The 14,134-nt window shown below is 40.1% G+C and overlaps 1 protein-coding gene across 1 annotated transcript in view; it reads left to right on the top strand.

Annotated features, from left to right (window-relative positions):
• The window catches only part of NPSR1 (neuropeptide S receptor 1), a 234,422-nt gene that overhangs the window by 365 nt on the left and 219,923 nt on the right, over positions 1-14,134 (top strand). The window lies entirely within an intron of this gene.

Below are 14,134 nucleotides of genomic sequence, written 5' to 3'. Positions count from 1 at the left end.
GCACACTGACTTATAATAATGAGACTGGTGGAACTTAAGAGTGTCAATTAAAGGATCATAGCCAGTATTGTGAATGAGTGGTGTTTATTTTCTTTACTAAAAAGGATTTTTAAAAGTCTGAAGTGCTAAAGCAACAAGCTTCAGTGTGCAGAGACCTAGACTGTAGTTTCTTAGGAATACAGGTGGCGTTTTTCTTTCTGATGCTGCTGGAAATGAGTGAATCATGAGTAACATTTATGAGTGGATGATTTTTACTCTCCCCTTTTCCTAAGGTGAAAGCACTTTTAATTAATCCTATAGCAGTCCTTGAAATGTCTGTTTCTAGTAGGGGTTACAGCTATGAGTTTTTTGCTAGCAAGACCAGACGTGTGGAAAGCTCACAATCCCCAGGACAGTGACTGATGTGATGAGAAACAACATTGAATAAGGCAGGAAAGATGACACTTTCTTTGATGATCCTTTTCATTAAACATACTGAGAAATAGATTCTTTGAGGGTAGTTGATGATGCCACCATTTGCAACAAATTCCCTCCTAGAACAAATGAAAGACAGAGTTTGGTGAGTTTCACCTTCAAAGTATCCAAGGGCCACACTGAGGAAGGATCTTCATTAAGCTAATCCTGTGTTGTTTCTTATTCCGCAACAAGATCTTGTGGACAGAAATGAACCACACATTTGGGAAAACAACAGTTTCCTGTTTCTTGCCTCAGAATGCTGGCTTGTCAGGTTATTTCACACCCTGCCTAACAATATGTTTAGTCATTGCAATCATTCACAGGCCTCAAACTGGTCCTTTCCACCAAAGGAAAAAATACTTCAAAAAGATTCTAGTTGTTGCTTTGTTGGGTTTTGCTGTTGTTGTTACTCTTCTGTATGTTCTTGAAATGATTTGGTTTTTACACAATGAGGTAACATTACTGTAACATCCACCTCCCTACTGGAAGTTCATTTCTTTTGCAAGTATTCAGAATAAAACTTTCAGCAGGGTGCTGTCCCAGGAGTCAGACTTAAACTTCCAGGGCCCTAATGACTATGCAGCAAAGCAGAGCCTGATCAAACCACTCCTCCACTGGCTTCAGCGAAACCCTGGTCTCCAAATCATCTCCTAATGCAAGCACATACACAGCTCAGCTGCACAGCTCCACGATGTAGCAGGGAAAGTAAAATTAGAGTTTGTTGCTACTTAATGTTGACTGAATAATCCCCTTTACGAAATCAGCCTGCAGACCCAGAGAGTCTATCTTGGCAGGCTTTGTGCACCCAGGAAGCACAGGACTCCACTTAGTATTGCTGCCTGTGCAGCCTCTTTGATATTCTCAGAATATGACAGCAAGCAGAATGAAGAGAGGTCCTCCATGGCAAAGGGAATAATAATCAGCAATAAGGTGGTTATTCTGAGACTCAGGCAAGAATCAATCTCAGCTGAAATCTCATTTGCCATTTTTTGAATACAGCACCTACAGGGATATTTGGAATATGCGAAGAAACAAATCCCACCTTGCTCTCTCTGAGTGTTTGTCCTCTCTATCCTAGCAACATCATGGCCAGACGCTAAAGAGAATCACAGCATCTCTAGCTGATTCCTATTGATATGTTTGCAGCAAAACGGCTGGACCACTGGACAAGGAGAAAAGCAGAAAGAGAGGAATTATGTCTGGCCAGGAGCTTAGAGTGCTCAGATTCATTATTACAGAGATACGTGTATTGACTAAAACCCTGTGATTTTTAGTTACACAGTGATCAGTGGTGTTATTTGTGAGAACTTAGCTTACATTTCTTAGTGTAACTTTTTTTTCTATGGTCCCCTTTGACCACAAGCAATTTTAATGCATTGTTGACACAGAAATAGTTCTGATGCAAGCCTTTGTTCACTGCGATTCATTTTATCTGACATACTAGAGAAGAAATTCAAAACCGTGCCCCCTTTACTGTCTCCCAAATGTATCCCTTTAATCCCCATTGCCTTTATCAAAAGCAGTAAAAAATAGCATAAAAATAAAAACAGCAACAGCAGTAAATGTCACCGAAATAACAGCAACAACCATACATCTCATTTACTTTGGGTATTCTTGGTGCCAAGAGTCATAGCAAGACTCACTTAGCAAGTGACCTCTGTGAAGTATCTCATTTAATTCTCACAATCCATGGTATATCTTTCCATCCAGACCTGCCTTCCATCTTCATCTGTTTATCACAATTTTACCCACTCTATAAAGCTCAGCTTGGGTTGCTTCCTTCATGAAGCCCTCCATGACTCATCCCTCCCTGAGCTTCATTAGTGTCACGGACTGTACCTCTCTTCTTGCCACTTAATGCAGCTCTGTCTTAAACTGCTGTTTCCATATGTGTTGGGTGAATGTGTTACAGTCCTCAAGCTCCTTGAGTAAAAGGAATGCCTTATATTTGTTTCATATTTTCTCCCAGGACCTACCATTATGCTGGTCATACTCAATAAACATTGACTGTATAAACAAATTGTGATATGTTTTTTTATTCCAATTATCAACATTTTGTCAAATAAGCAACAGAAAGCATGTATTCCCTGTGACAGAGGTGGGTGGGGGCTCTCATTAACCAAGTTTCCACCCGTCAGCCCCTACCCTGCCTGGTCTCTATACTCATCCAGGTCCATTTCTGCAAGCATGTTCAGCTTGTCTCTAATCCATTTCTAAGCCAATGAGACCAAGATCGGTTCCAGATTCCAGTGGGTGGGGTATGGAACTAGCTGAGGCACCATGAGCTGGTACCAAGTACCTGGTCCAGCCCTGGGGAATCCATCTCTACCGCATGGCAGCCTTACCTATTCTCAGCTGTCTTGCTCAGTCCACTTACCTGGGCTTCTGACTTAGTTTCTGGGAAACTAAGAACATTCTCGTTCTTATCCTCTGAACCCCAAAGCTCTTTCGGGAGGAGACAAAACACCCCGTCTAGATCTTACTGGCACTTCCTTCACAGGCTTAGAGTCTGTTCCTTCCCCCGACCTCCACCCTTGAATTCTAGCTTCTGCTCCCACCACTCTAACCTGCTCCACCTTCCTAAGCATGTGAGGCTCTTGGAAATGAGCAGGGAGGTCTGGGGTGGGTTCACCCATCCCATCTTCTACCATGGGACTTGTGTAACTAACCCTACACGGTCTTGCGTTCAGGATTCTCAGTTCAGATGCTGGGTCCCTTCACAGTTTCCAGTTTTGTGTACTTTTAAGATCACATCCAGCTCACCTTTTCAAGACCTAGTTCTTGGCATTAAGGAATTATATGCGCTTCAAGAATCTACCAGAAGTTTTCAAGGGGAAATGGGAACTAGCTCATCAGAAATTAAATGAGGTATCTGAATATAAGGCTGTCCAAATGCAAAACAAATACAAAACTCTTCACACAGAAAGCCCTTAATTTTGCTGGTGAATTCACCAGCAATGTTTCCTGAATCTCTGATACTTAATGAGAAACCTAAGTAGAAGTAACTGGGAGGGAGACCTGTCTCAATTAGTGAATTACCTAAATTATAAAATAATGTAAATGAAACTTAGTTTTATTACTCATAGGTGAGTGGAGAAACATGAACTAAGACTGCTAAATATCACCTAACAACAATCTTTTATTGCGCCTCCTTCAGTGGATAGTTACAAGTGATACGCAATTAGTCTAACTATTGTTTACATGTAAATGGTTGCTTCTAAGTGCTTGAGGGTGATTGGACACAGTTTGTTCCCTTTGTTTGTACACCCTCCCTGCCACACTGCCTTACTGTTAATTTTCTTAACACACTCTTCCTCCATTAATATAACAAAAGCAAATTTCACCTCAACGCATTATCTCACACTATGCTTTTGCAAGGGAGCTCAAATTAAGCAGCTTAAGTAGACCATGCTTGTTTTCACTACATTTCGGTTGATAACTCATTTCTAAGACCTTCTTCTACTTATCAAGTACCGGCATTTTCACCTGTGACTGTCATCTCAACGGCTCACAACTTTCCAGGGCTTGCTGTTCTCCCTTCCTGCCCTGGTCCCAGGACAGTGTCAGTGATGTCCTTCCTGGAATCCAGAACCCCTCATGTTCCAACCCCCAAATGTATCTCCTGCAATTTGTAACCAGAGGTCTTGCCTTTACGTCATGCATTTTTTATTCTTTTCTAATTAGTCTCACTCAGTATGTTCAATTTGAGTTTCTACAGTTGAATACTGTGGCTGCTCCTAAGGGAACTACTAGTTTTGCTCAGTTAAATCATTATTAAATACATTATTCCTTCCAGCCAGTTCTGCTACCCAGATCTAGCGCTCTGCTTTCTAATCCCTGACCCTGGGTAAACTCTACCATGCAGTGAGTCCAATTTCATTCACGCAAATGAGAAAGGCTAAGGATGGCACGCAATTTCCAAACTATAGAGGCTAGTATTTGAAAAGGAAATCTTCCTCGGCTAAATTTCTCTTTGTGTTACTAATACATCTGATGGCAGGAAGCATAATCTTAGCTAATTCAGAATAAACCCAGTCATTGCAGAGCTTTTCAGCCCAGGAAGAGTTTTCACATTTTCTGGCTTCGGGAAGGCATCTAACCCCAGGGGCAGTGCTTCTGTAGTGCACTTCTCTCTCTCTCTCTCTCTCTCTCTCTCTCTCTCTCTCTCTCTCTCTCTCTCTCTGTGTGTGTGTGTGTGTGTGTGTGTGTGTGTGTGTGGAGGGGGTGGTAAGGGATGGAAGGTGAAGATGGTCTGATCTAGTGAGGGATCTGAGCAAGTTGGCATCAGTTGAAACAAGACCTGTCTGTCCCTCAGATGTGGTCATCCTCATTCTGGACTTTCATCTGGGTTCCCATCCGACACATGTCAGGCCCACACTGCTTTCTGGGGTAATGTCCCTTGGTCACATTATCTCCTGGTACAGGGTGCTTGAATCCCTGTCTCTCAATCCCGGCTATAATTTCTGCCTCCTTCCTAGGAATAGAAAGTTTGACTGCTCCCAACTTTGGGCTGCAGAAAACACAATGGAGTGTATCTGGCCCTCTCTCATCCCACATAGCCACCTACACTGTACAACTTCCACCTCTTGATAGATAGGAAGGTCTGGGAGACTATCCTTCCCTGGTCCCTACACAGTAAGTGGACCTCAGCACCCTTCCAAATCCTGTGCTCCCCAAATGTAGCAAATATTCTCTCTTCCTCCCCTTTTTCCTGCTAACCCTTGGAAGGGGACAATCCAATACACTTTTGTCATTGTCTCAGTTGCCTCACATCTCCCCTGGCATCTGACACCACCGCTGCACCATCAAATCCTTCTATCGCCCTGAGCGACCCCCCCCTTGTCATGGGGAAATTGACGACACAGTGTTCCTCCAAAATTATTATTCCAGGCTCTCTGTTCTGAATGCACAAAAGTCATACCCTCTTGCAACAGAAAAACCCATTTCTCTTCCAGCTGTTTAAGATATCCTCGATGAGGTATTTTGAAAGCCCAGTGCTGACTTGTTTCTCTCTGTCTGCACTGATGGAGTCAAGAGTGCACTCTGAGGGCAGTGGGGCTGCCTGAGCTGGTGGACAGTGTATCAAAGAAGTGGAAAGAAGCACATCCATTCATGCTTCACAATGTCATTCTGCCATCCTTGAAATAATTTCCTGTTGATGAAGTAAGAATGTTTCAAGCCATGCACTCAGGTAGATAAGAAATCTAACCCTATTTTTCTTAAGTAAACTAAGCTTCTCTCTGGACCTCTAAACCTCCCAAGTAAACTCAGGCTTTTGAGCTTTCTCCAGCATTTCAGTGAGGCAGTGTGGTTCAGAGAGCAGGCTTTAGAGCCAGACTTCTGGGGTCAAATCCCAGTGCCACACCATCTAGCAGAGTGACTTTGGGCACTTTACTTCCACCGGTGTCTCAGTTCCCTCATCCAACAAACAAAGCTAATAATTGCATGTCCTGTAGAGAGTTGTTGTGAATGGGAGAGAATGCTTGTATAGCCTTAAAGAACAGCAAGTAGCCCCCAGTAGTGTTCATTATTCATAATTAGAGTTCCAGGAGTTCGTCATTCCACTCTTTTCTCAAGACAACTACTGAGAGGTGAGGAGGCAGCACTATCTGTAAGGAAGAAGTTTCAGCTGAGAGAGACCACTGCAGGTGGAAGCACTTCAGGACAGCTTTGATTTGCAGGTGGTCCTCAAACAATGGTGGTGAATTAAGCTGTTTCTTTTCTTTAAAAAAAAAAAAAAAAAAAAAAAAATGAGACCATGAAAATGTAGAATAAGATACAGAGAGAAAAATTCTATTTCTTACTTTGTCATCTTGATATTATGTCTAGCTATTATCTAAGCAAACTTAATGGCCCACTATATGAAAGGCTATTTGCAGAAACAGCAAATTATGCCCTATCTGGAGAAAGAAAGAAATGGCTTCTTCTCTGGTATAAAGATTTTCCAGGCCACAGATGGCAAAATCACCCAAGGTCATGAGGAAGTTGTAAGGAATAATCAAGGTTCTTGTTTTCCCACTTAGGCAATATTGATGGCTGCCTAAAAATGATAGATCTATTGCTCATGTCAGTACTTTACAGTTTGCAATATGATTTCACAGTATCACCTTTGAAGCACCCATCAGCTCTAGGGGGATTTAAAATAGCATTCTTTTTATTTGAGCAGATATGAAACTAAAGTCTGAGAGAAGTTAAAGGTGTAAACTTCCTAAAAGTTAAGATAAGGTAAAAATAAAATAAGAAAGAAAATAAAGAAGATTCTGAGCTGATTTTGGTCTGGATAGGTTAAGCTCTGAAACAGTAGAAACCAAACCCTGAATCTCTGTGGTTTAACATACCAGAGGTTTATTGTTCCCTCACATCACAGTAGCAAACAGGTCAACTTGTAGCTACACCTTCTAGAACAAGTGGCTTCCAGGGGAGATGGCAAACTTTGTCTTGTTGGCTTTGGTCTGAAATGACACATGACTTTGACTGAGTTCCATTGGCAAGAATTAGTTACCTTGATGGGCAAGAGAAACGCCCCCAGGGTCGGGGGTATAATGCATGGTTTTAAAGATTTGATCCTTACCTCTGGCAGATAAAACCCAAATCCTTGGGCCTGGCCTACCGGCCTTTCACTGACCCAATCACCTTCTCTCCTCCTTTCTTCACATCCTGGACCGCGTTGTATTGAATGTCTTACCATAGTCTGAGGATCCAAGGTCCTGTTTCCCTTTTCTGGAAATGCCTTTCTCATACCTTTTTCTTCTGATATCACTCTAAGCTCAGTTGCCTCCTCTTCTGGGAAGGCTTCAGAATCATTCAGTAGACCAGCATCATCACATCACTACCCTTGTGCTCCCAAAGCACTTAGAATCTCTGTGCAACACGGTTCCTCTCTTGACATGTATGTTCACCTACATACACACACATGCACGCACGCATACACACACAGCCATGAGCACATACACATGGACACATACAAATACACAACGACAGACACACATGCCCACACACACGCAGACGAGATGTCAGTTATTTAGGGACACCTTTAGATCCTACTATCCCTAGTACCGTGACTGACACATAGCAGATACAAGGTCAATAAATATTTTGTTGAATGAAAGAGTATATCAAGAAATAATCTGTAAAACAAGTTTACTGCTAATATCTCAGTAAGTTCATGTGAATGAATTTGGGTAGATACAGTCTTAATCCTTTTTCACCAACCATTTGGGTTGAATTTATAGGCGTCATAATTTGGGAGGGATTCGTGACATCATAGTAAGCCATGTTATGTATTATTTAGTAGTGACGAGGAATAATGATGATACTATCGGATTTTGGGAAACATCAATAGGATTGGTGAGTAGAGGCACTACACGAGCCTGGAGGAGGGACAGGGAAAGAGAACAGGTTTCTGTAACCCAGGATGCCATTTGGTTGAAACAATACTTAGTTTCAACCTCCTTCTCACTGTCCCAGCTAAGTACTCACTCTCCTAGTCTCCCTTGCAGTTAAAGGTAGCACAGTTTGGGAAGCTTAATTGGAAGTCTCTGAGATTTCTAATACAGGTTTTTCCTTTTCTGATGAAAGTAGAAAGATATGGCTGGCATTCTGATGTCCCCCTGACTTGAATTCAGACCCAGTGCATAGAGCCGCAGCAACCATTTTGTGACCACAGGAAAAAAAAGCCAAGGGAATCTTAGTGAATTGAGTTCAGCAGCAACATATCTTCAGATTTCTTATGATATGAAAAAAAACTAAATCTTTGTTTAAGCCGCTGCTAAGCTGAATACTTTCCTAATTGATATAAATACTAAGTATAATATGACATTGACCGTATTGAAGCCAAGGTCTCAAAACGTGGTCCACAGAGAGTCAAGCAGACATTGCATTATTACACATTTGGAGGGTACAGAGGCTGGCTCTGCCCATGGATTTTGTCCTGTTATTATCTAGATTACAAAGAGATTGAATAGATTCTTATAAAAACTGATTCAGATTAGATTGTGCAGTTTTGAGTAACCAAGAAAGTAAAAGTTTCTACCCCTCCTCATAGAAAAGGGTCTTACATTTTTCAAATGATTCTCTACATTCCAGATAATAACAATGCCATTCACTTGTGCAATTTTATGAAAAAATACTAAAACCATTCTAAAAACATCAGCTCAAAAAACTACCCAAGACATCTGCTCATTTTTTCATGATGGCTCAATAAGAAGATCTTTTTATTCTCTTCCAAAAAGCATAAGGAATGACATCCTTTCCTGACAGCTTAAAACATCCAAGCAAAATGTAAGCTGGAGCCACGGGCTCTGGACCTGGCAGCCAGTTTTATGTTGTGGGATCCTGCACACATCACAGGGCTACTCTAGCCCCAGGTATCTCTGCCTTGGGTGCGGAACAATAACCACCATCCCTGCCTGGATGGTGAAGTAGGAATGGAGCTAGTTTTCATGTGGGAGGAACAGTTTTGAGAGACAGGAGAAGGGAGGTAGTCGTGGAGGACTTCTGCTTACTAACCTGTGACAATCCTCTCCAAGCCCAGAGAAGGTGGGAAGTGGGGGAGGACTGACGCTTTTCCCCCTCAAAGACCAGCCTCCTGGACTCTCCATTCATCCAGCTTCTTCACCCTCCTGGCCTCTCCACATTCCCTGCCTCTCCATTTTCTCAGGTTCTCCACCTTTCCAGACACTCCACCCTCAAAGACTCTCCACCCACCCAGCCTAGTCATGCATTGCTAAAGATAAATAAAAAAGAAACTTCCTGGGACTCTTTCCTCCTTCTAAAGACAGGAGTAGGTGGTTGAAAAGGAATCAGATGCAATCATAACTTTGACAAGACTCACAAGAACCCTCATGAAGATTTCCCGCCATCTCAAAAGCCTCTGTTTTCCCAGCCTTATCTGCCTGCCCTCATCCTTACTAGGGCATTCAGCTTGGACTTTGCATGCTCAGTTTTTAAAAAAACATTTCTTTCTTCCCCTTTTCTACCATCCCTCTTTTATCTCATCAAAACTTCTTTCTTCAATAAACTGACTCCAAGTATTAGCAGAAAAACCATTCTGAGTAAAAGAGTGCTAAGTTCCATCCCTCAAATGTCTCTTCTCATAACTCCCCTAACCTGCCATGGCTGTTTGCATTTTAGAGAAGCCTTTGCTTAATGTAAAATAAACTCCTACTCCCCATCCCCTCTGGACAGAGTCTAAAGGATTCTTGGAGTTCCTTACAGAAGCCAAAACTCCTCTGCTGGGCTACAGCCATGACTCACCCAGGCCTCTGAATCAGACCCAAGGTATCCCCACAGCACTCAGAATTCCATTCACATACAGATATTGAACCCAAGTGTTCGCACAAGGAGCATTATTCACAAGTCATAATTTAATAAAAAATGAAAGGGAATATTGCGAGTGCTCCAATGCAGGTTTCTCTTCTTTCACCTATTATTGTAGACTCTAACCCTTGGCAACACAGAACAATCTATGAAGACTGAAGATATTCTTTTGGCTAAGAATAAATTTATTCCCTTTCCAATGTATTTAGTCCCTTTTCAGGGTTTTTGGTCTAGGTTAAGATAAAAATGCAGAGTATTCAAGAACACAGAAACTATCACCCTAAAATAAAACTTAGAATAATGTAATGAATGCAACTCTATCAGGCATTCAGTCTTTTCTATCAATTATTTCATTCGTTAATCAGGTTAAGCTAGCTTATGCTGAGGAAACAAATAACTGGATATTCTCAGTGGGTTAAAACCATAATATATTAATATTTGTTTCCTACTCATGTCCCATGTCCATCACAGGTTAACAAGGGGCTCCGTGCATTGTAATCTCTCAGGGAACCAGCTGATGGAAGCCCCATGTCAACACAGGCTTCCATAATACTGAAGTCAGGAGAGCAAGAGCTAGAGAGATACAGAGTAATGATCCTTGCCCTGGCTCTCATAAGCTGCTGCCCAGAAATAACACATATGACTTCCACTCACTATTCATTGGCCAGCGTAAGTTCACGGTCACGTCTGATATCAGTGGAGCAGAGAAACATAATCTTCCCACTGGGAAAGGCAGGAAATCTTGGTGCTCAGTAATGTGTAAGGCAACTCCTAAAGCTCTGAGACAGGCATTGTCCTCTTTGATTTAGAGAAAATAAAAGTGAGGCTCAGAGAAGATAAGTTCACACAGTAGTTAATAATCCAAAAATTTTAACCCAGATATGGGTTAAAATTATGACCCAGATAAGGTGCATGCTCTTTCCACCATATCAGGAATTCCCAAAGGTTGTTCCACAGAATTCTTATGATGAGAGTTCTTAAGCAGTTGTCAGGGGAATGTGGAATAAAGAACTTGGGAAGCACCACATAATATACACCATTATATACTTAGAGGATGCATTCACCTATTTAACTCTCTGAGAAATCTTACAGTAAAGAAACTTGTTTACGGTGGCTCATGCCTGTAATCCTAGCACTTTGGGAGGTCGAGGCAGGTGGATCATTTGAGGTCAGGAGTTCGAGACCAGTCTGGCCAACATGGTGAAACCCCATCTCTACTAAAAATACAAAAATTAGCTGGGCATGGTGGCGGGTGCCTGTAATCCCAGCTACTCAGGAGGCTGAAGCAGGAGAATTGCTTGAACCCTGGAGGCAGAGGTTGCAGTGAGCCAAGATCGCACCACTGCACTCCAGCCTGGGCGACAGAGCAAGACTCTGTTTCAAAAAAATAAAAAGAAAAAGAAAGACAAGAAACTTGTTTAATTCTTTAACATGCATTTCCCAAATCTATTTGACCACAGAGCATTACGATATTACCTCTAATAATGACCACTGGCACACACTTCAGAAAACACTCTGTTACATTATGTGCTTTCCCGAAAGAACTTACCAGATAACAGAACAGAACTAGCTCTGAGCAAATGAGGCCCAGAGAGGTAAAGTGACCTTCTCAAGGTTACATAGCTGGTAGATGTTAGAGTCAGGACAAGAACTGCAGTCTCTAAATATCCAAGTTGGAGCTTCTGCTCAGTTGCTGAGGGGATCGTCAAAAAATAAGAATGTTTTATAAACTGGAAAACACTATTCGAATTTAAGATAGCATTAATTCTCTAGGCGAAGCATTACTGAAATATATAGAATACATGGAAAGACATGCGGCACTTCAAGACAGGAAGATTAAATTTCGCAAAGATGTCAATTCTCCCCAAATTAGCATATAATGTTTGAAATAATTTTAATCAAAACCTCAATGTGATTGTTTTAAATTGATTAGATAATTGAAATTTTTATTTAAAAAATAGGTGAGAAAAGTTCAGAAATTTGAACACAACTATGGGGAAGAAATGTGTTTCCTATTAGTTATTAATAAATGTGAATCCACAGTAAGCAAAACATTACAGAACTAGCAAAATAATTGATAGATGGATCAATAATAACAAATAGTTTGCCCTGAAAATAAAGTCCTAGTACATATACGAACTTAACGTTACAAAGAAACAACCAAAATTAGTAAAAAAGGAACTAATATTTTGGCAACAAAAGTAGTGGGTGAGTAATAGCTCTTATATAAAGTTATAAGGTAAATCTCAGGTGGATTGTGGAACTAAATTTTTACAAAATAGCTAGAAAAATTATATAATGATGACACTAATTTTAGGATTAGCAAGCACTATTCAAGCCTAAAAACAAAAATTTAAAGGGAAACAACAAATTAAGAAATTTATTTGCAATAAAAATAAATATATAATATTATAGCTAATAGTATATACATTAATTATATAAAAAAATAACATGGTTAAAGTCCTAAATATATAAAGAGACCTAGAGGGAAAATAAATAATATTTCTACCGGAAAAATGGGCATGGGAAATAAGAACAATTTTAGATTAAATACAGAGTTAAAAGAATATGTGAAAAACATTGTTTATAGTGGTTAGAACAATACAGACTCAATAATTCATCATAATATGAGACAAATCAAATAAAGATGAAAGAAAAATAATATATAAAGCCAGAACAGTTCTGTAAAACTGTTTGTGAGAGAGTAAATCAGAACAACTTAACCCAATTTTTCTGGAAAGCAATTTGGTAATATGCAGCAAACTTACACGATGTATTCAGACTTTGCCTAGTAATTCTATTTGTAGGATTATACCATAAGTATACTAAAGAAACATTCGAAGACAGAAACAAAGACTGCATTGTTTTTATTAAAAAGCAAGTTTCTAACAATGGAATAATAAAATTGTGATATAACCATAGAATGGAATAGTAAGGAATATTATGCACCTATAATAACCATTTCTGTTTGTGCAATGTCAAAGGTTTTTAAAAGCACAATACATATAATATATTTCAAGTTTTATATATACTCATAAAATATAGAAGAAACAAATACCAAGATGGAAGAGTAAGAAATTGTCTCTGAAAATCACTTTGCAGATGATTTTTATTTTATCTTTGTGTGAAACCTTACTGTATTTTCTAGAGTGAGCACATATTACATTTATTATTCTAAACAACAAATAACCATGTAAGATACACCATGCAACCTCTCAAATAAATTCTGTGCATTGTATTTCCATGAGGTAAATGGGAAGAATCTATTTATTCTGCAGAAGCCCAGAAATGAACCCAAGCAAGTGAGGCTTGCATGACCCAGAGAGCACATTAAGGGATCCAGAAATGCAGGCAAGGGAAGAAGACAGCAAATGAAAACCAAGGCAGATGACTGGCTGTATGAATTGAGTGCACACCAACTCATTAGCCTTTTACATTTTGCTACCCAAACACCCAACTTAGCTGCACAGAAAACAAAGCTTGCAAGAGTAGCAATTCCAGACTCTGTAGCAGGAATCCTCCTGCTGAGCCTCTCTCATGCCCGCTCTCCTACTGTTCTCATCTCCCAGGATGTTCAACTCCATTCCCTGGTCCTTACATCTGCTTCTGCCCATCCATGTGTTCGCTCCTCCTGGTTTCTTTTAGCTACTTGATTTTGAGCCTCCCAGATGGATTTTAAATATCAGGTCCAAGCCAAGGTGCGCTCCCAGGGGAAAGTTTCTCAGACACTTTCCCTTTTTATTAGCACCTCCAGAACAGAAAAAAAATTCCTGAATGTTTATTATTTTAATTATGCGGATCATCAGGAATAATACATTCTGGGCATTTTTACTATATAGTAATTACTTTGGTTTCTACCACATTGTAGAGATTTGGACCTAATTTACTTAAATGTTAGTTTTCCATATTTCAACAGTCTAGAGCTTAAATAGCAATTTAAATGTTAATCTCAGTTCTTGTTATATAGCCGACATTTCATTCGTTTATTCAGCAAATATTAATTACTACATAGACTTGAAGCCCAGTGGGTTTCCAAATGATTTCTAACATTTGTGGTTTGCTACATTATGGGAATTCAAATGGAATCCCAGAATTTAATTGTTTCAAAGTTTTCAATATATGCTATTAGTGGTTAATTTGCAAGTCCTCTTGTGATCCAAGAACAAATTGCAAGAAGAGATTCACATTAAAATGATTGCAGAACATTGGCATTTCTGTTTCTGGTGAAATTCAAGAATTCACCAGTAACCAGAAAACTGAATTCGAAAGTAACGCAAATGCAGTCCCACATGCCAAGCCCTGATCGAAATGAGAACGTTTAGGATGTGGGAGATTAACATTGTTAATAAAACATGATCTA

The sequence above is a fragment of the Chlorocebus sabaeus genome, chromosome 21 (assembly GCF_047675955.1).
Source record: "Chlorocebus sabaeus isolate Y175 chromosome 21, mChlSab1.0.hap1, whole genome shotgun sequence".
Classification (NCBI taxonomy): domain Eukaryota; kingdom Metazoa; phylum Chordata; class Mammalia; order Primates; family Cercopithecidae; genus Chlorocebus; species Chlorocebus sabaeus.
Note: the sequence above shows the minus strand (reverse complement) of the source record. Positions and strands in the feature narration are given on the sequence as shown.